At 42.3% G+C, this 27,817-nt stretch overlaps 1 long non-coding RNA gene across 1 annotated transcript in view; it reads left to right on the top strand.

Annotated features, from left to right (window-relative positions):
* Positions 1-27,817, top strand: part of LOC309368378 — a 602,774-nt gene that overhangs the window by 240,868 nt on the left and 334,089 nt on the right. Inside the window, exon 2 of the long non-coding RNA XR_014167752.1 lies at positions 14,361-14,612. This is a non-coding gene — a long non-coding RNA (uncharacterized lncRNA). The remainder of the gene's footprint in view (positions 1-14,360; positions 14,613-27,817) is intronic.

Here is a 27,817-nt window from a genome sequence, read left to right as displayed (position 1 = left end):
GCAGGATAACTTGGGGGTGGTCAAGTGCCTCTGTCCTGTTTGCCTTGAAAAAGGCCTTGTAGCCATGCCTGCTGCCTTGATGCCTCATTCCACTTCTCTCAAAAAGGTAAAGGGACCCCTGACCATTAGGTCCAGTTGTGGCTGACTCTGGGGTTGCAGTGCTCATCTCGCTTTATTGGCCGAGGGAGTCGGCGTACAGCTTCCAGGTCATGTGGCCAGCATGACTAAGCCGCTTCTAGTGAACCAGAGCAGCGCACAGAAACGCCGTTTACCTTCCTGCCGGAGCAGTACCTATTTATCTACTTGCACTTTGATGTGCTTTCAAACTGCTAGGTTGGCAGAGCAATGGGAGCTCACCTTGTTGCGCGGATTCGAAACACTGACCTTCTGATTGGTAAGTCCTAGGCTCTGTGGTTTAACCCACAGCGCCACCTGCACTATATGATACCAATTTTAACAGCCATGGCTTCCCCCAAGAGAATTATGTGACCTGTGGTTTGCTACAACTGTGGAGAGTTGCTAGGAGTCCTCTTTTGCCCTCCCAGTAATGGGGCTAACAATCAAACCCTCTTCGCACAAATATGCAGAGTTTAAACTTCATGGCTTTTCCCTGTCAAGTTCTGCATTGTATTTCAGCATTCCTTCACATGGTGTAAAAGTCACTTTGGGAACTATAATGGAATATAGTGCAAGTTTAGTGCCAGGGGTGCCAGCTTGGCCCACAACCATGGGTGCCCAGGGCCATGGATCCCATGCAGCATGCATGGCCCTGGCACTGACATTTGCCTGGCCCCTTTATGAGGAATTTTCTGGGTGCTCGGGCACCCAGGGCCCCAGGGAGTTGGCACCTATATTTAGTGCTAAATAGTGCTAAATTTGTATTATATTCATCTGCAGTTCCACTATAGTTTCAGAAGTGGCTTTTACATTGGGAGAAAGCTCACATGCAATGCAGAGCTTAATGGTTTGGGGAAAGTTGTGAAATTGGAATGAACTGCCATGTGAATGAGGCCTAAGTGTAAACTTTGTTATCTTGGGACTCTGGTAAGTCATAGAATCATAGAATTGTAGAGTTGGAAGGGACCACAAGGGTAATCTGGTCCAACTCCCTGAATTGCAGGAATCTTTCACCCAACATGGAGCTTGAACCCACAACCCTGGTGCTGTGGGTTAAACCACAGAGCCTAGGACTTGCTGATCAGAAAGTCGGTGGTTCGAATCCCCGCGACGGGGTGAGCTCCCGTTGCTCGGTCCCTGCTCCTGCCATCCTAGCAGTTCGAAAGCACGTCAAAGTGCAACTAGATAAATAGGTACCACTCCGGGGGAAGATAAACAGTGTTTCCGTGCGCTGCTCTGGTTCGCCAGAAGTGGCTTAGTCATGCTGGCCACATGACCCGGAAGCTGTCCGCCAGCTCCCTCGGCCAATAAAGTGAGATGAGTGCCGCAACCCCAGAGTCGGCCACGACTGGACCTAATGGTCAGGGATCCCTTTACCTTTACCTTTAAAGCCCTATTGGTGAGCCTGTAGTTCAGTGGTAGAGAAACTGCTTTCTGTGCAGGCAGTCCCAGTTTCAATGGTTGACATCTCCAAGTGGGGCTGGGAATATCCCCTCACTGAAACCCTGGCATGGTGCTGGCCATCAAGTGTTGAAAATACTGGGCTACAGTCAGACTTTGTTCAACACTGCTTCCTATGTTCCTGTGTCTTTTTCAAAGGGAAAACGAGTTGCGGTTTATCAAGAAAGGGTAATGACTCCAAAATAGAAACATTATTCAGCGTTAATGGAAACCTTTCAGCTTTCTCCTGGAGAACAATTTGAATTCTTCAATAATTATATATTAACTTCAAGTGGGCTTTGTGCCTGCTATTTTTTCCAATTTTTTTTTAAGTTGCAAGATGGAAGTCATCTTTCACCGCAATAGAAACAAAGTCAATCAAATCAACTGCAGCCTACTTAAAGTTGTTTGGGAGGTCTTGCCTTAACCAGGAAAGCAAACATTGAATATTTTTAAAAGCAAGTCTACTGGGACAAGGCAGCTTTAGTCAATAATGTCGAGAAAGATGTTTCCTTCCATGGAAGACATTTCTTTTCATTTGCCAAAAATTACAGAAACAATGTTAAAGTTATTCATTTAGGATTTTCAACATGTTTAGTGGCTGAATTAATAGACATCATAGTTCATAATAATAACAGCAAATGCATGATGCCTGGGAAGATAAAATCACCATACCTTTCTCTCTCTTCTTATCTTTTTTGTAGTGCAGTACAACATATCAGAAGTAACCAATAATTAGGTTTACCATATTTCAAAAAGTGAATATCTGGAAGCCCTTTTAGCTATTTCTTAGGAAATTCACCCCAAAATCGAAATGCTAAAGACATTATTGGTAGGGTCACCATACGCCCAGCTTTTCCTGAACATTTTTAGCAATTTTTGGAAATTCTGCTTGGACGCTTATATCTGATGGGAAATTCCAAATGTATGGCAGCCCTACCAATAATATCTTTAGCACAGAAATTGTGATAAATATTCACTAGTTTCAACATTAGGCAGGAACTAGAAATTCCACCCCCTTTCAGTTGTGTCAATACTAATATTTTCAGGTTGCCATTGCAATTGATGCTTCATCGCTAGGGGCATTTCCAGCCGGGGGGGGGGGTGGATTCTCACCTTCCCCACCTCATTGACCATTTTGACCATGTGGGCAAAGGAAAAGGCATCACATGATTGTTCACATGCAGTACCATTTCTGATAGCCCTCATGCCTCCAATTAATTGGGTGCATCCAATTAACCTGACTTGGGTCACCCTAAGGACCACGATCCCTGTTCTGAATGCAGTCCTGAATCAGATCAGAGATGGGGCTAAAATGTGTAATTAGGGATTTTGCATTCTATGTCTTTTAAATGTGTGTGGGGAGGTTTTGTTTCCCATTTTTTATTATGTATTTTGTGCTCCCCCCCCCCGTATTTTTATGCTGCGAACCGCCCTGAGATCTTCAGATGGAGAGTTTAGAATCAGAGTTTCCTTCTCCTACATGGGCTACCTTCCCAGGTTGACATGCTCCATCTGCTCTTCGCTTCCCTCTACAGCACATGCAGAAACCGCCTTCTTGACCACTGGACCTATTATTGTTCTCATCTTCTCAATCTGCCAGAGCTTGACTTTGCATGCAGGGGAAGTCCCTAACTCACTGAAGGCTTGAGACCCATTGGCTACCCTCATTTGAGCCAGTCAAAGCTAGTCCCTGGGTAGGGCTGCTATCGCATGCTGATAGCTTCTAGTAGCCACAGGTGAGAGCTGAGTGAAGGATGGGAGATAAATTACCCCAGACAGCATATGATGTGTCCCCCACCAGAGGCACTACCCTTCCCTTAACATCTCACACAGCTATGTGAAATCATCTCACTTTCTAGGCTCTCAAGGCTGACATGTACCCTGCATATTGAAGGGTAGTCCGATAAAGGACTCCGGGGGGCGTGGCCCTGTCTGAAGCCCATGGAGGTGAGGGCCTAAGTGGTGACCCTGGGGGAGTTCCTAGTTGATGTGGTTAACCCTTCCTGGATAGTCTGTTAGGACCAATGCCTAAGCCAATACCGCTCATTACTGGTAACCAATAAAGTTGTGTCCATATTTAGCCCATTAACCTTAAATAATTGTGTCATGTGTCTTTATTTCCACTGGGGGGGGTGGAACTCACCACACAAATCATCTCACTTTCTGTGTTCTCAAGGCTGACATGTAGCACGGCCACAGGTAGGCTGCAGCCATTTTGGGGGGAAGAAAAACAACAACACCTCTTTCTTATGTTCAAAAAGGTCCTGCACAAAATTTCTCTTGCTGTGGTAGATTATATTCCTTATCATTCAGCACTGCCCTGCTGAGAGTTGGTCCTGCCATTAGGGCAGAGAGTTTTGGAGATGCCATTAAATAGTGGCAAATGGCCATTTATTGAGTTTATCACTTTTTTAAAAATTGTGGTGGCGTGAGTGGCGAAGACTGTCTTTTAGATTTCCTGATGTAGGGACCGAAATAGTTTGGGCAGCCTCCAACTTTGCTTTTGCTAATGATGCCTTAATCAGGAATTGCAGATAAGAAAGCTTAGGCTTTTCATCAGAAATTGGTACAGAGGAAATGTAACTTAAAACAGCCACCTCATTGAAAGCAAAGAAATTACTCTGAATTGGAACGCCAACCTTCAACTTGGATGAGATAGGAGGGAATCTATCATTTATTTATTTATTTGTGCTTCCCCGCTACCTCACCACTATCTCATGCAAAATGGCATGTGTCCTCCCACCTCCCACCTGCTTAACTTATTTAATAATCTTTGGTGAATGCCTTTTGAAATTCAAAATAAATCATGCTAAAACTCTGCCAGCTTCTCAGCAATGGGTTCAAAGAGGCCTCTTGTGTGACAGGTCATGTTAAAAGTTGCTTATTACCATGGTGGAGATTTGGGACCCTGGAGTCCTCACACTGCCACAACATTCTCTAGGTGGTCTTGGGCCTCTGTATCTGCCTTGCAGAATTGTTGCTAGGATAATATTTGGGAAACATTGCAAATTTATCTATACAAAGCTAGCTTTTTATTTATGTGTTGTTTTCCCCCTGTGAAAGCCCTCCAGCAGATTAGCAAAATACCTTAAAACAGTAGTCATTGTTCATTTATATTTATAGACGATATGTTCTGTTATATATATATATATATAAAACCCATTGAATGGAAATTAGGAGTGGGAGAGAAATTAAATTCAGTTTCCATTTGAAATTGAATCTATCAAATTTGCACCATCTCAGAACCAAAACAGAGCCGATCTTCAAAATTCGCCCTTATCTGAATTTTGCGATGCAGTCGGCCAACCAATGTTGGCAAATGCAAAGTAAATGTATTAGTGGAAATAATGTATTGAGATGCATTGTATTAGGCTAAATGACTTATAAAAAGGGGAACATTAATCAAAAGTGCATACAAAAATGTGTTTGTTAGGAGAAATTAACAATAAAACCTCGAAGAACAAAAATATGTGTATTAGCCTCAGTCCTCATTACTATATAATAATAACCTCCATGTAATAATAATTTTTAAAAATGTCATGAAAATTAACATTATTGCCTGATGAAGTGGTCTGTCCTTGGACATGACTGCTGCTTTCCACAGGAAAATTCTGTGATTGTGGTAGGTGGAAAATCTGCTACAGAAATCATTGAAATTGTTAGAGTGGCTGCTTGGTCTGTATATAAATGTGTTTCCAGAAACTCTTGGGGGAGTGTCATGTAGAGACATAACTGACGGTGTGAACTAGCCCACAGGAAGCAGATATGAGAATGCACATCAGGGGGTGGAGTCTATCCTAATCAATCAATAAATTCTTTCATCATTTTTGCAACCATCTTATGATAAATAGGACTCCTCTAACAGTAGCTATTGTGTGTGCAAGGGTTCCAGCTCCCCCCCCCACAAGCTGTTGGCAGAAAGCCAGAGAGAAATAATAAACTACATTGTTCTGTCCAGTGCTAAAAAAAAAATTAAATGAATTTACTGAAGTATTAAATCAAATTAATGAGGCTGCTATAAATCTGATTCTTTTATGGTCCAGTTCCCCTCCCTTCCCCATGTTTTGAAGCTTAACAATACAGATGTTGTATTTTTATCCCTTCCAAATTCTGCTCAATGATCTCAGCTTTAGAAAGGATAGTGAGAAGAGAGGAGGCTTTGATCAATGTAGCATTCAAAGTTAAGAACCTCTTTGTGAGAGTCAATTCGACAGATGCATTTTTAGCTGGTTCACAATGCTATTCTCCTACTTTTTGATCACACAAACCCACAAGGATTTGTATTATTCTTCCCAGCTTGACTGCTGAGCATCCTCTCTTACAGAAACAAACAAACAAATGTAGAAGGAGGAGCTATTCTGCTGTTAACTTACCAGTGCGAGATGGAACATATTGTGCTTGCAAATATTCTGAGCAGAAGTGAGATGTATTCACTTATCCTGTACATACCTACATCATTTTAGATACATGTTGTCTTTGCATAGTTGGAACCATGCTTGAAGCAGCTTACAACACACACACAAATTGCATAAATAACATAAGTGGTCAAATAATAAATCAAGAGGTACAGAACCAAATTGAACAATTTCCACACAAGTCATAATAAGATCAAGAATAACAATATAAAAATCTAATTTCAATAGCAGCTGAACCCCACCAACAAAACCCCCCAAACAATATCCCAGTCTGTTCAGCAGCCTCAGTTTTTGTAGCTGGAGTCAGTCAGGACCTGTCCCTCCCATGCCAGGTAGGAAATGGCTTGCAAGGCAGGGAGCCGGTTTTCCAGGACTCACGGGCAAGATGACAGACAAGGAGTGTCTTTAAGACTGTGTGACATATATAAAGCATGACACAATGTGTTGTGTTCATGTAGTCAGTCTGACAGCAGACTATGAAACACAAGAGTTGGGATATCTGCAGGGACAAGAAAGGGTCCATATTGAAGGTAGAGATGTCATAGAAGAACATTTCTGGTGTGCAGCTCCCTGCAAAACAAATTCAATATATATAGAAAGCAGATCCACCCAAGGACCTTGGTGCCTCTTTAGCAGATTCAGAAATGGGAGCAGGAGGATATAGATATGCAGCATCCAAATAGCTCAGAGCAGGCTTGACAGGACCTTAAGGCTGGGTGGGATGAAGTTGTTTCTGATAGGCTCCCCATTCCAACTATTGTTTATTATAACAATCGTTTATTATTATTGCTTACTATATTTCTTTGGCATCTTTTACACCAACTTTCAGGATTTAGAAGCAATAAACATTAAAACCAAATAAAAAGATGAGCATAAAAAGAGACAACTGACATACACTGGTTCGCAGCTGCCGAGACCACATAACACCAGGCCTGAGAGGCTCCCAGTACGTTTCTGAGCACAATACAAAGTGCCTGTGCTGACCTGTAAAGCCCTAAACCACCTCGGCCCAGTATACCTGAAGGAGCATCTCCACCCTCATCGTTCAGCCCAGACACTGAGATCCAGTGCTGAGGGCCTTCTGGTGGTTCCCTCACTGCGAGAAGTGAAGTTACAGGGAACCAGGCAGAGGGCCTTCTTGGTAGTAGCACCTGCCCTGTGGAACGCCCTTCCATCAGACGTCAAAAAAATAAACAACTATCAGACTTTCAGAAGACATCTGAAGGCAGCCCTGTTTAGGGAAGCTTTTAATATTTGATGAATCATTGTCTTTTAATATTCTGCTGTAAGCAGCCCAGAGTGGCTGGGGAAACCCAGCGAGATGGGCAGGGTATAAATATTATTATTATTATTCCTAGTTAGCCTCTCAATTAAGGAAAAAAAGACTGTGTAAATTTAAATTGATTTTCCTGGTGCCTAAAGACATTATGGTGCCAGGCATACTTCCCCGGAGACAGCATTCCATAAGCAGCGAGCCCCCCCCCCAAAGGCCTGTTTTTGTGGCGCTGCCCTCTACACCTTCCTCAAAGAGGGCACATGGAGAAGGATCACAGTTGATGAACACAATGCTCAGGTTGGCTCACGCGGGGAAAGGAGACCACTGAGTTATTGGGTTCCTGAGCCCCATAAGACTCAAAACCAGCACCTCAAACTGATTCTGGAAATTAACTGGTAGCTCCTTTATTTTTACTTTTTACTCAGCACTAATTATAGTCCGTATTGTGGATATTCTTGTAAATGCTTGAACAGGCAATTCCCTTGCCTACCTCACATGGGAGCAATGCCGGATCTGCATTTTCGGATCCCCGAAGCTCGAACTATTATGGGTGCTCCTTCACAACGAGGTATGGGTAACCACTTTTATCTTCTTCAGTGGGGTTATTCCATGACCGGTCTTGAAAGACCTACATTGGCTCCCAGTACGTTTCCGAGCACAATTTAAAGTGTTGGTGTTGACCTTTAAAGCCCTAAACGGCCTGAGCCCAGTATACCTGAAGGAGTGTCTCCACCCCCATCGTTCTGCCCGGACACTGAGGTCCAGCGCCGAGGGCCTTCTGGCGGTTCCCTCATTGCGAGAAGCAAAGCTACAGGGAACCAGGCAGAGGGCCTTCTCGGTAATGGCGCCCGCCCTGTGGAACGCCCTCCCAACAGATGTCAAAGCGATAAACAACTACCTGACATTCAGAAGACATCTTAAGACAGCCCTGTTCAGGGAAGTTTTTAATGTGTGACATTTTAGTGTATTTTTAGTGTATTTACAAATAAATTATTATTATTATTATTATTATTATTATTATTATTATTATTATTATTATAGCTCACCACACCCTTACAACAACTTTGCTTCTGGTTCTGGAACTCTGGAATTGTTGAAATGTATACAACAAAAGAATTAATCAATTTGAGTCATGTGAGTCAAACTGGGTCCACTAGACCCACATTTGTTAAGCAATGTGGACTATAGTCACTTTTGGGGCCCCTCCGGGATTAGGGGCCCTGAAGGTTAAGATTCATTAGTTTGATAGTAGATCCGCCCGTGTGTTTTGAATTGATGCTACAACTACTAAGGAGACAAGGGAACAGTATCGGATGGTTGAGAAGCTCCCACTCCAGTCTTTGCATGGCAACACAGCTGTGCTAATTGCTTGAATGAGCATTGATTAAGCAGCTCAACACATGAAGGCCACACAGAGACATAAACCATAGTTCGCTAATAAACCAGAATGTCAAACCACAGTTTGAAGCCTGGTTTGATGTCTTGCTTTGTCAAATAATATGGCTTCTGCAAACCACAGTTTCCTGTTTTCATAAAACCGTGGCTTGTTCCATACTGTGAACAGACGCTTTAAATCTTCTGCCCACATGTGCTAAGAAGGAAGGAGAAGGTGTGGGAGCACACAAGCACAAGGCTCACAATGACATATTCTTATATAAGAAACCATGTGTGGCATTCAACCAAGTTTTACATGACTAAATTTGGTCCATTCATCTCAGTGTGTCTGATGCGAATAAAACTTAGTTGAATATCACCCATGGTTTGAAGTGATATTGAACTGCTGGCAGATTCTACAGCCAATGACTAATCTTTTGTTTTATTAAGGAAGAAAATCCTAATATTTATTAACCATGACGAGGATCCAAACACCCAAGAAATACATGAGTGAAAGGGGGATTTATATTTGTCTTCCATGAAAATAGCGTTTAAAACAAAAACAAAAACTGAGGGAAGTCATGGAAGCCAGCTCTTCAAATGAGAGAATAAAAAATCCTACTAGCTAGCAGAATTTTCATATGTGAATCTCAGCCCTTTCTCCTATACAGTGATACCTCGGGTTACAGATGTTTCAGGTTACAGATGCTTCAGGTTACAGACTCTGCTAGAATGCTTTCTTTTTTCTTTTTTAGGCACTAGAATGCTTTTTTCTTTTTTAGGCACTAGAATGCTTTCTTTTTTCTTTTTTAAACGCATTTTTTATTAAAGATTTCTTGGTTTACAAAAGTACAGTGGTACCTTAGGTTACATACGCTTCAGGTTACATATGCTTCAGGTTACAGTTTCTGCTAACCCAGAAATAGTACCTCAGGTTAAGAACTTTGCTTCAGGATGAGAACAGAAATTGTGCAGTGGCAGCGCAGTGGCAGCGGGATGCCCCATTAGCAAAAGTGGTGCTTCAGGTTAAGAACAGTTACAGGTTAAGAACGGACCTCCGGAACAAATTACAGTGGTGCCCCGCAAGACGAACGCCTCGCAAGACGAAAAACCCGCTAGACGAAAGGGTTTTTCCGTTTTGGAGGCGCTTCGCAAAACGAATTTCCCTATGGGCTTGCTTTGCAAGAAGAAAGCCCATAGGGAAATCTCCGGGGACCTCTTTTAAATGCTGGCGGTGGGGAGCAAAGCCTTTCCCCCCCCTCCGGCCTTCAGAAGAGGTCCAGGAAGACCGGCGGGGGCCGAAAGGCTTTCCTCCCCACTGCCAGCATTTTAAAAGCAGTCCGGGATAGCAGGGAAGCGCTTCCCGCTATCCCGGATGGCTTTTGAAGGCAGGCGGGAGGGGAGCAAAGACTTTTGCCCCCCGCCCGCCTTCAGAAGAGGTCCTGGAGGCTTCGCTGCCGCCCACCAGCATTCTAAAAAACCCCGGGACAGCGGAGGCTGTCCGGGGCGATCTTAAAATGCTGGCGGGCGGCAGCGCTGCCGCCCGCCAGCATTTTAAAAAACCTCGAGACAGTGGAGACGTCCTCTGCTGTCCCGGGGTTTTTTTAAAATGCTGGGGGTGGGAAGAAAAGCCCTTGTCCGCCCCCCCAGCCTTCAGAAGAGGTCGGGGGACAGACTGTCCCCGGACCTGGTCTGAAGGCGGTTTCCATAGGAACACATTGATTGATTTTCAATGCATTCCTATGGGAAACCGTGCTTCGCAAGACGAAAAACTCGCAAGACGAAAGAGCTTGCGGAACGAATTAATTTCGTCTTGCGAGGCACCACTGTAAGTACTTAACCCGATGTACCACTGTATAAAGATTGATGAAGAATAACATTCTGTATAGTTGAAGTGGTATAAATTGTTGTGGTGCATCTTGGCTTTTTCAGGGATGGAGTATTTGTGACACTCTGATCCAGTTAATTAATACAATATTTTGCCGCATCTTAATTCAATGAAGAGACAGTCTTACCCTGTGTAGGTCTGTGCACATGTGTTTAAGCGTCTGTGCTGCCTCCCATTCAGTGCTTTTTAATCCCAGGTTTTAAAAGGGAACAAGAGTGCCAAGTGAGCATGCTTTAACTGATTTTTTAATACCTTAACTATCTGTTCTGAAAAAAATTCTTTTAGCTATTTTCCCAGCCCAAGCAAAGCCCCCCTCAGAGATATTAAGCTCATGTTTCATCCCTCAGATGTTTTTGCTCCGGGGCTGTAAAAACTATTTTTAATCTCTTTCCTTTTTGAAAAACTTCCCATAACTGAAAAGCTTAGGGGAAGTTGCTCAAACATAAAATGCATAAATAAATAGAAAGAGCCACTATGAAAGACTTACACACAAAAAATCCATAATGAAATTTCCAGTAATATGTGCTGTGCCTTGCTATCTAAAAGGTTGCGCTTGCTTTGAACGTTTGTGCTTCTAGAATGCAATCCTAGGCATATGAGGAAGTACCGCCATTTTCCTCACAAGTAAGGTGTCTATCTATGACACAGCCTTGTTGTGGTGAAGGGGCTCGAATAACTCCAAGAAGCTGTGAGCTATGCTGTGTAGGGCTACCCAAGACGGACAAGTCATAGCCGAGAGTTTAGACTAAATGTGATCCACCTGGAGAAGGAACTGGCAAACCACTCCAGCATTTTGCCAAGAAAACTCCATGGACATAAAAAAAAGAGAGATGTTTTGAGAAGAGAATGAGTGTTTCCATGGCATGCTCTGGTTCATGGGGTCATGGAGAGTCAAACACGACTAAGACGACTAAACAACAACAAAAGGTGTCTATAAGGTAGCACCCTTAGGGAGCAATCCTATACACAAGAAGCTGGCATAAAGCAAACTGGTATAACTTAAGCCAACATAAAGTTAGGCCAGATCCAAACGTCTTTCAGTCAACTACTGCTGACTGAACCTTCCTAAACCTGGCATATAGAAATCAAGCCTTCAACGTTGTTGTTGAGTTGCACCACTTTGGGGTGTCTTAATTTAGGTCAGTTTTCCAGGGCACAAGACAAAGATGCAAGGGCTTTGGATCCAGCTATAAGGCCAGAGAGACAAAGGGAGTGGGCCTAGTGTGTTTCCTCAAGCTGTGCTGAACTTGAACCCCTCTCCTAGCCTTCCGAATTTCAACTTTTCCGAATTTTGCGATGCAGTTCGTCAAACAGCTTCTCTGTGCCTTTGGTGTGGCAAGTTCTGCCCTGTGGAATAGCCCCACTAGCAGACGTTCAGCAGGAACCATTTTTCTCCCTTCAAAAACTGAGAAAGGTGGTGAAATTGAAATGGACAGATTCAGCCATCCCTGTTTGTGGCTGACAGAAGACTCTTCAGGTCCAACACTCAATTCACTGCAAAATAACCTAGTCCTTCCTCTAGCTCTCTTTGTAAAAGTATTAATATTACAAAAAGAAAACAAAACTGGCTAAGGTGTGCGTGTGTGTGTTTTAAAGGAGAAAAAAAAAATCCAGAGATTAGAATTCCATAAAGCCTTTCCTCCTCCCAGGAGGGGAGGGCTTGTGATCGGGAGATGATTCCCGCGTCATGCAGGGGGCACTCCGCCCCCTGCTTCAACTCCAGGGCTTCAATAGGGAAGCTCAACGGGGGTGTGGCTTGTTGCTCAAACACAGCCGCGCCAGCGATCCCCACCATTGCACACACATTTTCTTTGAGTGACCCACCCTCCACTCCCTTTAGATTAGGTGTTCCTGAGACTTTGCTATGGACCTCTGGTTGGTTGCCCTGTTTAACCAGGGGGGCTGGTAGGAGTTTTTTTTCCAATTGGCTAAATTGGCTCGGCCTCTTGGTTTTTTTCGCCTATCTCATAGCAACCGTCACAACTTTCGTGATATTTGGTGGTTAGGCATTGGAATGTGTTGTTGGTGTTTCGGGTGGCAAGGTGTGGCCATTGCCTTCCCCGACAAATTTGGGTATTCCGCTAAAGGAATCCGGCGGTCATGGATCCTGTCCAATGCCCGTGTGGCGGGAGGCCATGGTACAACCCTCGGTGACATCAGGAAGAGAGCCTATAGTTGGATTAGCATCAACAGGCTTCCCCTACTGGTGGTTAACCCCTCCTCAGACTCACCCCTCTATGAGTGGTTGGAGTCTAATGTTCTGTGGTCCAATGGCTAAGCCAATACCTTCTCACATGCTGTAATCAATAAAGTTGTGGCCTTTACCTTACCCATTAACCTTACATTCTGTGTCCACGTGTCTTTATTCCCCAAGCAGGGATCGGGTCCTCGAATCACAACTACCATTTGTAAACTGCAAGTATTTGAAGGATATAATCATTTCTAGCCATTCAGTTGCAGCAAGTCTAGCATATGTGTCCTGCATGGTGACTAGGATACAGCATAGGAACCAGAAAGGGGTAGCAAACTTACGGCAAAAGGGCAATTTGGTCATTGGTTAAAACAGGGGGGTGGGGCTTTAAAAATGACTTTGAAAAAATAACATACTTCATAGGCGGTCTATTTGTGTATTTTAACTCTAGCTACACCTTTAGAAATATACCACAGAGTGGCTAGAGAGAGAAAGGGAGAGAGAGGTTTTTAAAAGTTTTAAAAATGCAATTATGTATAAAAAGGGTGATACCACATTTTTAGCAGTTAATTTACAACGTTGAAAATAATAATTCTCCATAGGGGTGTTAATTACCAACTGCAAATTAAAAATAATTCAGAATACCATAAAATATGAAATGTCTGAAAGTGGGGGCCTTTTTTTTTTATTTGTCCTGTTGTAGATGTGTTCATTTCAACTGTCACAAATGTTAATACCTGAACAGATGCTCATCTTATAAAAAAAAGGACCTTGGTTGGTAGCGGAGTGAAATGGCTTGGACTTCTTTTCCTACTGGGATTCTTAGGATTAATATTGGCATAAGAATCAAAATTATGCTTCTGCCAGTTAAATATGTGTAACCAGCTGTGATTTTTCCCCTACTATAGAGTATGAAAAAAGTTTTTTTTTCCTTTGCAAATATAGGTGTTAATTGGTGCCTTTGTATCTTGTTAATTAACTTCTCGTAACACCTTTTACTCCTTCTTCATTCCGAATTTAATGAGCTCCCTTGTTGTACAATTTTTTATATATGTAATTAGCTAAAACAAAAAGAAAGCCTTAAAGAAAAGAGAGGGGGGAGAGAGGGAGAGACGAGAAAGTGGACAGCTTTGAGAAAAGTAAGCCTAACAGATTTTACTGCGACAATTGTGAAGAGGGCTTTAAAAATAAATATGATCCTCAGTTCACAAAGAGACCCCCCCTCATATTAACACATAAACATGTTCAAATATTATTTTAATTTGACACATACAAACAAGCGCAGGTAGCTTCAAGATGGAGACAATTAACCACCACCCATCATGCTCTGTTTTAAAAAAGCAGCTGGTGGAAACATGATACAAACATCAGAAAAGTTCACTAAAATTCGACCTTTCTTTCGTTAATCACAAGTTTCTCCCCTCCCCTTTACTTAGATTATATATGTGTGTCTTTTTAAAAATTACAATCCAATAGTAATTATTATTCCACTGGATTTAGCACTAGGGATAGTTTAGCAAAGCAAATGTCTTTCTCGGTGGGGCTTCCAAGCACAGCTTCTTTTGCTACCATGCAATGGAATATATGTGTGCTGGGTGACGTATTTGTTGTTTAGTCGTTTAGTCGTGTCCGACTCTTCGTGACCCCACGGACCAGAGCACGCCAGGCACTCCTGTCTTCCGCTGCCTACCGCAGTTTGGTCAAACTCATGCTGGTAGCTTCGAGAACACTGTCCAACCATCTCGTCCTCTGTCGTCCCCTTCTCCTTCTGCCCTCCATCTTTCCCAACATCAGGGTCTTTTCCAGGGAGTCTTCTCTTCTCATGAGGTGGCCAAAGTATTGGAGCCTCAGCTTCAGGATCTGTGCTTCCAGTGAGCACTCAGGGCTGATTTCCTTCAGAATGGAGAGGTTTGATCTGGGTGACGTATACGTGAGTGTTTTCATGTGTTGCTTTGAATGCCACTTTGAGACATGCACTTTCCAGTTGTGATGGTCACTACTCAGTTTTCTAAATAAGTCAATAATGATTTAGATCGGATACATCCAATGAAGCTGTCCCAAACATACTTCAGGGTGTAAATAGGGAGGCATGGAAATGCAGTTGAAAATCTGGGTCTGTAAGGCGGTGAAGGTTTTCTGGGAAATGACCTATAATGAACTTTAAAAAATGTTGAAATATACATTTGTAAAAAAACAAACCAGAAGTCTTCTTGCTAGGCATTGTAGCTAATGAAACACATAAGCAAGATAAAAGACTGTTTTTATATGCAACAACTGCAGCAAGAATATCATTAGCCCAACGATGGAAGCAACAAGGGATACCAACAAAAGAAGAGTGGCAGGCGAAATTGATGGACTATGCTAAGTTGGTGAAACTAACAGGGAAAATTCGGAACCAGCAAGACCAGACTTTCCTGAAAGACTGGAACAAATTTACAGAATACTTGAAAGACAATTGTAAACAACTAACTTCGCTAGTAGGGTTGCAAGAAGTTTTGTAAGGTGGACTCTATCAATTATTGCAAAGTATAATTTAAAAATTGTTGATTTATGATTAGGATTTAATAGTAATAATTGCAATTCCAAAATGCAAGAAGGAGGGAAGTCTCAGGCTATTGTAGCCAAATGTTTTCTACAGTATATATAATGTTGAATTTTATGTTTAAAGTATTTGAAAAAACTAATAAAAATTATTATTATTATTATTATTATTATTATTATTATTATTATTATTTAAAAAAAGGAAATGCAGTTGAGAATCCATAACCATTATGCTGATTGCAGTGCTCAGATATTGCTGGATCTCAGGCTGTTGTGCTGATTCCGATGCCCAGATGCCCACTGTGGAGAAATTAGCACAGCAGAGCTTTTTTGCCCAGTGGTTAGTTACCATTTGGTGAGATAGCAGTTCAAACCTAATTGTCCGTCTTCTGTGAGACAGGAAGCTGTGTTGTTGCCATGTTGCTTTGGTGCCTTAGAAATCATTCTAGTGATTGGCTGTGGTGAACTTTGTTTTCATGTGGGGGGGGTGGGGGGGTGTTTTTGAATCAGGTTAGCCGTATTGATTCGTACGCTGTTGGTGGATTTTTGCCATTGTCTTGTTGGGCTGTGTATGTGATAAAAGGGAGCCATACTGGGGTGAAGGCATCTTCTTCCATTTGTCCCCATGTCAGTTTCAGTTCATTGGTTAGTTTTTCTAATAAGGCTGTTTCCCTTACTGTTTGGTACCATTGGTCCATGCTTACTCCTGACAGGTCTCTACCACCAAAGGAACACAAGCGAATAGTAAAGAGAACCCGCACAAGTGATGCTGACACAAACCCCACACATACATTAAGTAAAGAGCCAGTGTGGTGTAGTGGTTAAGAGCGGTAGTCTCGTAATCTGGGGAACCGGGTTCAAGTCTCCGCTCCTCCACCTGCAGCTGCTGGGTGACCTTGGGCCAGTCACACTTCTCTGAAGTCTCTCAGCCCCACTCACCTCACAGAGTGTTTGTTGTGGGGGAGGAAGGGAAAGGACAATGTTAGCCGCTTTGAGACTCCTTAAAGGGAGTGAAAGGCGGGATATCAAGTTCGTTCGATAGACTCCACCCCCACTCACCATGGCCCCCTCCACCCCTTTCCTCCTCTTTTCCCTAATGTAACCCTAATGTCTCAACAAAAGAAACTGATCTACAGAAAATGTAACTTGAAAAAAGAGACATTGCACATACAGTTGTATCTCGGGTTCAGAACTTAATTTGTTCTGGAGGTCTGTTCTTAACCTGAAACTGTTCTTAACCTGAAGCACCACTTTAGCTAATGGGGCCTCCCGCTGCCGCTGCGCCGCTGCTGCACAATTTCTGTTCTCATCCTGAAACAAAGTTCTTAACCCGAGGTAATATTTCTGGGTTAGCAGAAACTGTAACCTGAAGCGTATGTAACCTGAAGCGTATGTAACCTAAGGTACCACTGTACTTTTGTAAACCAAGAAATCTTTAATAAAAAAATGCGTTTAAAAAAGAAAAAAGAAAGCATTCTAGTGCCTACAGTGCTGTTTCTCCAATTTCTTAAAATTGTTACATCCCCTCACTTTGCTTTTCTGCCTAATTTGCAGGTTGCTTTACTACACACACACACACACACACACACACACACACACACTTATGGATTGGGGCTGAACTTACCTTATTTTGTGAGGTTGCTGAGGACAAGATGTGTTTCTCTGCTCCCTACTCCATCAATAATTTTTCCAGCGCCCTACAGCCTCCCCAGCTGCCTGTACACCCTGATCTGAAAAGTGTCATGGGAGTTTCCCCTGAGATTTGAATGAAGTGGGGGAAGCTGAAGAGGCTGGTGACCAGGCTGCTGATTTTGTTTCTAAGGGCATTACTTCCTCATTCCTGAAAAGCAATCCGCACTTATTTCAATGACAGTGAAAAGTCTTCCCTTAAACACACACACACACACACACACACACACAACAAAGCACCAAAGAGAACAGCTCTTAGGGGCATGTTAGGCAGCCTTCCTGGCTTTCCACATTTAAAGAAAAGTCCGGTTGATGATATCAAGAGTTTTGAAGACGTTTGGGCACCTGGAAGGGATGCATCTGCCTGTATATTTGAATGGGAAGCATATAAAGCATATATTCGTGGTTGAATAATTGCATGCCCATCATATAAAAATAAATTAAAGAATAAAAGGGGGAAACTACCAAAAAAAGAACTTAAAGGCCTCTGGGCTGAAATGGTCAGGGATCCAACCACTATGATATATAAGGACATACAAAAAGGGCGCTGTGGGTAAAACCTCAGTGCCTAGGACTTGCCGATCACATGGTCGGCGGTTTGAATCCCCACGGCGGGGTGAGCTCCCATCATTCGGTCCGAGCTCCTGCCCACCTAGCAGTTCAAAAGCACCCTTAAGTCAAGTAGATAAATAGGTACTGCTTTATAGCGGGAAGGTAAACGGCGTTCCGTGAGCTGCGCTGGTGCCGGTTCGCCAGAGCAGCTTCGTCACGCTGGCCATGTGACCCGGAAGTGTCTGTGGACAGCGTTGGCCCCCGGCCTCTAGAGTGAGATGAGCGCACAACCCTAGAGTCTGTCAAGACTGGCCCGTACGGGCAGGGGTACCTTTACCTTTACAAAAAGGGAAATTTGAATTAAATAATATACTGTCTCAGCAAACAGAATTTATGTTCACTTGTGTAAGACAATGGTAAAAGACAGGGGAAATTCTGGCAAATAGCTTAAAACAAAAGAAGGAAAAGGCCTTTATCCCAAGTATTAAACGTGATAAAGGTGAAGTCTGTAAAAACCCAAAGGATCTTAATAACCAATTTTTTGAAAAAATTATTCACAATTATACACTAAACCAAAAGATGTTACCCACGAGGATATGCAGGCTTTCTTAAATTAAATAAAACGACCTCACCTAGATGATCTACATGATGAGAGACTTGATAAAGGTACCTTATCAACAATATTTAACCAAGCAGATAATACAGTTATTCCCAAACCAGATAAGGACCACACAAAATGTGCAAATTATCGCCCGATGTCCTTGATTAATGTTGATACAAAGGTTTTAAAATTGACACTAGCAAATAAAATCCAACAGGTAATTGCAGCAGCAACTGAGAGGAATCAGATCGGCTTTATCAAAACAAGACAGGCTGCAGATAATAGAACAGTGGCAGATTTGGTTGACTTAGATAAAAATAAAGATCAGATTGTACTCATATCATTAGATGTCAGGAAAAAATGATAAATTTGATAAAAATTATAAGGATATAAGCATATGGAGTTAGCTTTAAATTTGGATTTCCCTTGGAGTTTATAAAATGGAGCAAAATAAGGTACAGGCACCCACATCTAGAGTCAAAGTGAATGGTGTTATATCTGCCACCTTTTTGTGTGTGTGCATATTTTCGCTTTTATATGTATCTTTGTTGTTGTTTTTCTTCCTCTCCCTTTTCCTTCTTTTTTCTGTATCTCTTTATTTCTTTTAATTGAAATCACTGTCATAAAATATAAATATTAAAAAAGGATGCAGAATGGAGACATTCAGAAAGATTATTTCTAAAGTGCCACCTCAAAAGTAAGTTCAATCTAACATAAAACTCTGTCTATGACAATTTCACTGAAAAAACAACATTAATCTTTGATGACTTTTTAATGCATTTTCTTTCCCCATGGAGAATGGTCAGAGTGGAAGAATTTTTTAGTATATCACTAAAAAAAATTATATATCACAAAAAATATATCTTCTGGTAGCTTCATCAACAGCCTAATCACCACAATCATGTCATTAGTTTCAACTGGTCCTCTCACTGTATTCAGGCCCATGTAAGTTCAATGCCCATTCAAATCCTCCCTTCAGAATCCACCTGTAGCTTTTACAGAGACCCGAAAGAAGGGATGCAAGAGCTCAGAATCCTCTTCCATTTATACAGAGAGTTTTGCTTTCCTATTTGGCTGCAGCAATCCCCTCTGCAGAAGAGCGATCGGGTGAGTAGCTTCTTGAACTGTCTATTTATTTGGAGAATCCATACCCGGCTGCTTCAGGTGGCTGCCTCTCAAAGTAGCTTAACGTGAAGTTTAAAAGCAATCAAAATCCAATTATCAACATTAAAGAAGGAAAGCAGGCTTGAACAGAAAAAGGAGAAACAGCTAGATAAAAGGATGCATGAAGCCAAAATATCTAAAAGGCATCAGTGAATAGAATTATCTTCATCTGACATTGAAAAAGCATCTGAGTTGGCTCCAGGTGAGCATCCCTGGGAAGTGTGCTTCCAAGTCAGGGTACCACAAAAAATAAGGCTGTATGCTGAGCCATCTCCTAGCTCACCTCTGAAGGCTAGGCATCCAAAACAAATGAGCAGACATGTGGATGCAGATAGTTCTTAATGTGTAGAGGAATGTTTGTTTGGTATGAAGAACATCTCCAGTTAAATCACAAACTGAATGTCTAGCTTTGCATGCTGGTCTTTATTGAACATGCATGTCTTTCCCTTAGATCCTATATGCATCTTATTTGCATTGCTTGAAGAGTCAAATACATCAAGTGGTTCAAAACCCAAGGAACTAGGCTGCTTTAAGCCAGTCCTCTCCAATAAAACTGACACCATCTAGATGTTTTGCACTGAAACTCTTATCAGCCCCAACCACCACATCCCATGGTCCAGGATGGTGGAAGCTGTAGCCAAGCAACATCTGGAAGCATCAGATTGGATAAAGATGCTCCGAGCCTTATGACTGACCACTTTAAACAGCTGAGTTTGCACCTGGCTGATCACCAGTACACACACACACACACACAATTTGCATACACAGTATTCTACCTTACACATCTACACAGAATCCAAGCGTTATGTTGCAAGCCTAATGTCAGCAATCTTAAGTGTACCACTGAAGCTATAGATCCTTACTTATAAGAATGGAGCCTATTTCTGCTCACATATAAGTCCTTTCCATCTTGTTTCCAAGTTAACCTGCACTTGGAAACAAATTCAAAATTTAGAAAATTTACACACCAAAAATCATATTTAAATAGTATATAATTACACACACACATACGTATTTGTTCCCACATTACAGTGGTACCTCAGGTTAAGTACTTAATTCATTCCGGAGGTCTGTACTTAACCTGAAACTGTTCTTAACCTGAAGCACCACTTTAGCTAATGGGGCCTCCTGCTGATGCCGTACCGCTGGAGCACGATTTCTGTTCTCATCCTGAAGCAAAGTTCTTAACCTGAAGCACTATTTCTGGGTTAGCGGAGTCTGTAACCTGAAGTGTATGTAACCTGTGGTACCACTGTATTATTATTTTTTTAGAAAACTGCAGCCCTATAGCTCTTTACCTGGAAGTAGGCCCCATTATACACAATGAGGCATACTTTTGATTAGACATTTCTAGGATGCATTGTGAACATATTTTCTCTCAATATGTGCACTTCAGAGCTTTTTTTGATAAACCTTTAAGAAGTGCACCAGAACATTCAGAAAGTGCAAACTGAGATAGGTAGCTAAGCTCCAATCTGCTTGCTAGTCCAGGAGATATAAATCAGGTTGGTTGCTGCTTCCTTGGATGTGGCAGAGATTGGGATGGGGCAACAGCAAGGTTGGTGCTATGTGAGTGCCTCAATGGGAGAGCTGCCACCAGTTTTCTGCTCCTGCAGTTGAACCCACATGGTGCTGACCTCACCACCACCATCCAGGTCAGCAACAGTGATGCTGGTGTCAGGAAGCTGGCTCAACTGTGCCACCCCACCACCCCGTCACAGCTATTTCTAATCTGGCTCACACCATCAGAACAATGAACACAATGAGAAGATATCATCAACTGAAGCTCAACGGCTTTCCTCTACAACTTTATGAAATCAGACAGTGATTTGAAGACCACAAAAGGAAGAGGCTAGTCTGAGCTCCCCAGGAATATACAAAAGGTGCTGGCCATCTCTCTGTTGAGGGCATTGCCTCCTGCACAATATCACCAACCATTATTTCGGCCACTTAGCTGTTTTTTTATTTGCTTTGGTACCATTTAGCATTGCTTATTCCGCCCTGGCCGCTCATCCAGCCTATGCAGATCACCTGCCCTGTGGCAACTGGCTAATCCTAAACTCTTCAGTAAAGTCACCTCCCAGCCACGCCATCCCTTTCATGTTTAGTTAGGTCTTTTCTTCTGACCTTCATGATCTAATGAATGATGAATGCTTTTTTGTCCCTGGCCAGTCATTGGCAGAGATGAATGGGCAACTTGTGTATCGTATGCTAATTCAGCTGGATGGAAACCAATTGCAACTTCTGTGCTGACGCTCTTCAGACTGTTAGTCTATATATCCTTCTCTTTCTCCTGCTAGCTTTCACGTTTTCGTGTTTAATCAAATTCTTGGGCTTCTGTTAATCATCATAAGGGACATGAAAAGAAACAAACAAACAAAAGCAGAATTTATTTATTTTTATATGAGGAATATCACTGCAGACTATGGTACTAGTATTGAGTCTTATAGTATTGGCTGTTCCTATACCTATTAAATATACAGTGGTACCTCGGGCTAAATACTTAATTCGTTCCAGAGGTCCGTTCTTAACCTGAAACTGTTCTTAACTTGAAGCACCACTTTAGCTAATGGGGCCTCCCGCTGCCACCGCTCCGCCGGAGCACAATTTCTGTTCTCATCCTGAAGCAAAGTTCTTAACCTGAAGCACTATTTCTTGGTTAGCGGAGTCTGTAACCTGAAGTGTATGTAACCCAAGGTACCACTGTACTTCCTTTAAATCAACTGTGAAATGAGGATCAGGGCTGGCCCAAGGTATTTTGCCACCTGATGTGGTGCAGGAAATGATGTGGGCATCACCACCAAGTCAAAGTGCACAGTACCCAAGACTAGTTCACTTATTCTGCACTTAAGAAAGAGAAATCTCCTGCTCTCTGGCAGTAAAAATATAATGATAATAAATGAAGTGACTCAGAATGTGTTGCCTGTTAATGACACCCAGAATCAATTATCTGTGATGAAAACTTCACTCTGCCTATTGATAGGGCCAGTCCTGATGGGACAGAACTACACATTCAAAGGGCCACAGATGCTGCCTCATCTCCACAATGTGTGTTTCAGCTTACTTACCCAATAAACTGACCTAATTATAGCATGTTTCTCGACCTTACACCATCCACTGTGAAGAGCAGGGGAACACAAAGCTTAATGATATATGCCAAGTTTACTACTACATATTATGGACGAGGAGAAGGTGATTGGGGACTTCATTTTCAGTGTCAGCTCCATGTCCTCTTGTAACATCTACTTCACCTTCAATGCAGTGCAAAGGTGAATCCATGGAACTGTTTGCCACAAGCTAACCCCTGAGATAAGGCTTCAGAAAGGTATTTCAGAAGGTAACAGGCTATAACGTGGGGCTACCTTGGAAGGTGACCCGGAAACTACAGCTAATTCAGAATACAGCAGCTAGACTGGTGACTGGGAGTGGCTGTTGGGACCACCAATCTTAAAGGATCTACACTGGCTCCCAGTACGTTTCCAAGCACAATTCAAAGTGTTGGTGCTGACCTTTAAAGCCCCAAACGGTTTCGGCCCTGTATACCTGAAGGAGAGTCTCCATCCCCATCATTCCGCCCAGACACTGAGGTCCAGTGCTGAGGGCCTTCTGGCGGTTCCCTCACTGTGAGAAGTGAAGTTACAGGGAGTCAGACAGAGGACTTTCTTGGTAGTGCCACCCGGCAGGTGGAACGCCCTCCCATCAGATGTCATGGAAATAAACACTATCTGATTTTTAGAAGACATCTGAAAGCAGCCCTGTTTAGGGAAGTTTTTAATGTTTGATCTTTTATCATGTTTTTCATATTCTGTTGGGAGCCACCCAGAGTGGCTAGGGAAACCCAGCCAGATGGGTGGAGTATAAATAATATATTATTATTATTATTATTATTATTATTATTATTATTATTATTACCTGGATCAGCAGATTTATGCTTTGAGATGTTAAAATCACCATCAAAGCAACCTATTTAAGGGTGATATGTGTGCACATATATATCTCTGTGTACATATGTATATGTATGTACACAAACACATAAACCCCATAGTTTTTACCTTCCTTGGCAGGCTGCTTTGCCTAGCTATTACTCCTGTGGTTGGATTGGGGAGTCTCATGGCTCATGGAACATGCAGTGTTCATAAATGTACCTGAAAGTACTGCTAAATGACAACAGCATGCTTAGAGCCCGATAAACACGATTGTCACGAACTCTCTGGTGGTTGATACACTCTACTAAAATACACTCCAGGGAAGGTTAAGCATGCTTAAGATCTTAAGGATACATTCACTCAAATGGTATCAATTTCTAAAGTGCTTACGCTCTAATCCTTCCTTGAATTTAGCTCCTTATTACTATTTCAGTGCCTTTCTCCTCCATATACTCTTATTCAATGGTTTGTCACTCAAGGAGCAATCAAACACACAGGACTGCTAGGACTACTGCAATAGTTGCTTCTTAGACTCTTCCCACCATTATTTTGTGCTGGCAACCCAACACCAGCCAGCACCTTTCTCTTTTCAAGAAAACCAGATAAACAAAAAACACTCCTGTCGCCAGTGACCTGATTCTGATAGCTAAATAACCCATCCCCCCAAATAAATCTGGAAGCACCCACAGTTGATAACGTTGCATCAACTTGAAATCCCAAACATATGTTTAGTCCATTGCTAGAAAGAGGTAGGAGGTAGGAAAAGAAAGCACGGGACCATTCATTTGGGTTTCTCCCAATACCTTGAAATGCACAGGGATTCCAATCTGTACATAGATTGGAAAGCAGACAAGTGTAGAATTACTTCATCCACTGTAATGAATTGGAAAACCTACTCATCCAGTAGCTCTGAATCCACATAGATATGCACATGACCCTGTTTGGTTACTTCAAAATACTCACGATTTGTATTGAAAATAGTTGCTGTTTCCTAAATATTTTCTTGAGGCCTGGTGCTCCGTTCTGAGGTCTTTTTAAAATTGATATTTTCTTTAAAAAACCACAAAAAACACACAACCTTGGTATTTGATGAAGTCCTTGTCAAATAGAAGCTATTGAATATATATATATATATATATATGCAGGTTTTGGTGTCCTCGGGTGTCTTCCCGTGTAAAAGTTGGGGTGTCTAGGCGACGTTTCGACGAGGTCTCACTCGTCATCTTCAGTCAGCTGGAAGGTTTCCTCCCCGTAGAGGTGAGATATTTGCTTTCGTAGATTTTCACGGGTACAGGAATGCAGGTTTTGGTGTCCTCGGGTGTCTTCCCGTGTAAAAGTTGGGGTGTCTAGGCGACGTTTCGACGAGGTCTCACTCGTCATCTTCATCTTGAAGATGACGAGTGAGACCTCGTCGAAACGTCGCCTAGACACCCCAACTTTTACACGGGAAGACACCCGAGGACACCAAAACCTGCATTCCTGTACCCGTGAAAATCTACGAAAGCATATATATATATATATATATATATATATAATCACACACACACACACACACACACACACAAATTCTCATTACCATCTTTAATATGAGCACTTGGTGAATTTTTTGCCACTTTCAGTTCTCATTATAGTCCCAAGATTGTCATGAGAATGGATTCATTTTCGGCAATTTTTCTCATTTAGAATCTTTCTTCTTCTTCCCTTCTTTTTTCATGAACATGGATTTACTTGTACCAATCTCTGCTCTTATACTATTTGGCAGAGAATTAGAACATGATGGATTGGGCTTTAGAAATGTGATACTTTGAACTCATCTCGAGAGTATAACAAGAATAGAACTGAAATGGAATGAATATACACATAGAGGCACCAGTTGAAAGCCAGCAGTGAGAACAGAGGAGAAATATATTTATATAGTCATGTCGATTATCCCAATATGATTTTTTTAACCCCTCTTACACTCATAATTGAGAATCACAAATTTAAGGCTGTTTAGGTTTCAGCTCTAGGTTCTCTCCACTTTTTAAAAAGAAAGAAGAAGTAATGAGCAATGATGGGTTTTCAGCCTGAAGGCCACATTCTCTTGTGAACAAACTTCTAGTGGTGGGTGGAGCCAGTGGTGGGTGGAGTCAGAGGCAAAAGTGTGGGGGAAATGGAGGTGACCTTACTTTAACAGGAATATCATTCCAGACAGGCAGAACTTGGGGTTTTCCACACCACACCACACCCACCCCTATTGCTACCCAAGAGCCATCATTCAGTCAGGCAAAAGCACTTGAGCTGGACCAGTGAGGAGACAATCCAATGAACCATATAGAAACACCTGAAGGAACACATTTGGCACTGGCCACTGGCCATGCTAAGTTGGTGCTAATGGGAGCTGGAATCCAACTCTGCTCTCGACTTTCTGTGTTTTCAGTACTTGCATATCCCCTTCTGCCAAAAGTATGGGCTTGCTTCTTCATTCTCCACCCCCTTACGGCTTGATCCTACTTCAATTCTGACCAGCATTATTGAAACAGAGCAGACTGTATCCACCTAGATATTGTTCAAGCCTCTTATCCATCTCTCCACTGCTGCCTCAAGGTTCCAAAACCTTCCCTTCATCAGAGGTCAGGAATGGAAATCATTTAAGTGGATACAAGTGGTTCATCAACGTTTATCATCTACAAATGTTGTATAAATAATTATGCTATGGTCTGTATTGTTTTTGGCATTTCCCTTCATGTGAAGTGCCTAAAAAATGATTAGACAATAATTTTAGTTTTGGCCAACATAGGTTTTATCAGAAGACAAATGGTAGCAGAACAGAAACAGGGCTGGTTGTGGCAGACACAGGGCAGGGCAGGAATGTCTCTCTCCTAAATTCCCTACTCCATGCTGGGTTAGAAAATTGTGACTGTTCTGAGCAAATGGGCAGAGAGTGTATTGTTGGTGGCACTTACACAGCAAGCCTATGCAGGTCTACTCAGAAGTCCTTGCATTCAGTAGAGCTTACACCCTGGCGTTACTTTCAGAGAGCCACACTGAGAGCCAGTGTGGTGTAGTGGTTAAGAGCTGTAGTCTCGTAATCTGGGGAACCGGGTTCGTGTCTCCGCTCCTCCACATGCAGCTGCTGAGTGACCTTGGGCCAGTCACACTTCTTTGAAGTCTCTCAGCCCCACTCACCTCACAGAGTGTTTGTTGTGGGGGAGGAAGGGAAAGGAGAATGTTAGCCGCTTTGAGACTCCTTAAAGGGAGTGAAAGGCGGGATATCAAATCCGAACTACTCCTCTTCTTCTTCTTCTTCTTCTTCTTCTTCTTCTTCTTCTTCTTCTTTCAAAAAGAAAGTCTGAATTCTGGCTAAATGCCAGGTCATTTGAAAAAGCTCGTTCACTGCACCGTATTCAGATTTTGTTTGCAGCTTCTTGACACCTACGGCAACGAGTGACTCAAAACTTATCCCAGTACAAGGTAGGTGCCCTCAGGAGAAAATACTGAGGAAGAAGGTCAAGTGACTCATCAGATCCTCCATTCTAAAATGAAATGATGCTCCTCATTCAGTTAAAGTGTCCACCCTTAAGCGTAAGCAATGGAAGACCATGAGTAGATGAGCCAGGAGTATAATTGGTGCTTGTATAACCCATTTCCACTGTGCAAGCAGGTCCCCTCAAGCAGCAAAGGCTCATCTGGAGCCATTAAAAACTTAAGGAGTGCTTTGCAAGGAGTGCTCTCTGCTTGGCCTATAATTATGTGCCCTCCCTCTCTCTGCCAGTTGCCAGAAAGAGTTTCGCAGGGATGCTTTGATGAAATCAAGCACGTATACCTTCCAGAACAGTTTTCGTTTGTTTTCTCCCCCTCTTTTTAAAAATTGCTGCTGACCAAACACTCTGGTTGTTCTGCTAACCCCCTGTAAGCTTTTTAATAGCCTCGCAAGAGTAATTGGATTGCATAAACGGTTTTCATTAATATCAAGTGAACTAGGCTGCAAGCCTATGCCCACTTTCCCAGGAGTAATTGAGCTCATTGAACTCAATGGGAGTTGCTTCTGAGTAGACATGGGTAGGGTTGTGATGCTAATGTATGTCCTCACTCACCAGGCAATATTTTAATTCTTTGCCAGAGGCAAAGCATAAAATGCAAGAGTAGATGGCAAGCATGAAAATCAGATGATAGCATCTGAAGGAGTCTCATCTTTCTCTCTCTGCTTTCCCTATAGATAGCTGCTTGGATCTCTGCCCCCCATTACAAATGAGTCCACTTCAATGTATGGATGAGGAAGAAATCTGATTCCATTCGCACATCTGAAACAATAGATGGATTGAAACAAAACCCTTTGAAATATGCACTTCTCTGAATTTTGTCATGCAGTCGTGTACAAAGATGCACACCCTAGTTTAAAGTGTGCACAAAATGCACGTCGTAGTGAAAATAATTTACAACAATGCAATAGCTATAGAGAAAACTGGAAAACAAAAATGTGCATATGAGGTAAAATAGCATGCAAGAAAGAGGATATTAGAAGATATTCTCAGCATGATGCAAATGATTTTTCATGAAGATTTGTTCTTCTTTTCTTTCTTTTTATAAAAAAGCAACAACTGCAAACTGAGCTGGCAATGTGCAGAGCTGGACTTGTCCATCCCCACTCCCATGGTACT

The sequence above is a fragment of the Podarcis melisellensis genome (genome assembly GCF_964234715.1).
Source record: "Podarcis melisellensis genome assembly, chromosome: 4".
Lineage (NCBI taxonomy): Eukaryota > Metazoa > Chordata > Lepidosauria > Squamata > Lacertidae > Podarcis > Podarcis melisellensis.
The sequence above is the reverse complement of the archived record's forward strand: the minus strand, read 5'-3'. Positions and strand labels throughout refer to the sequence as shown.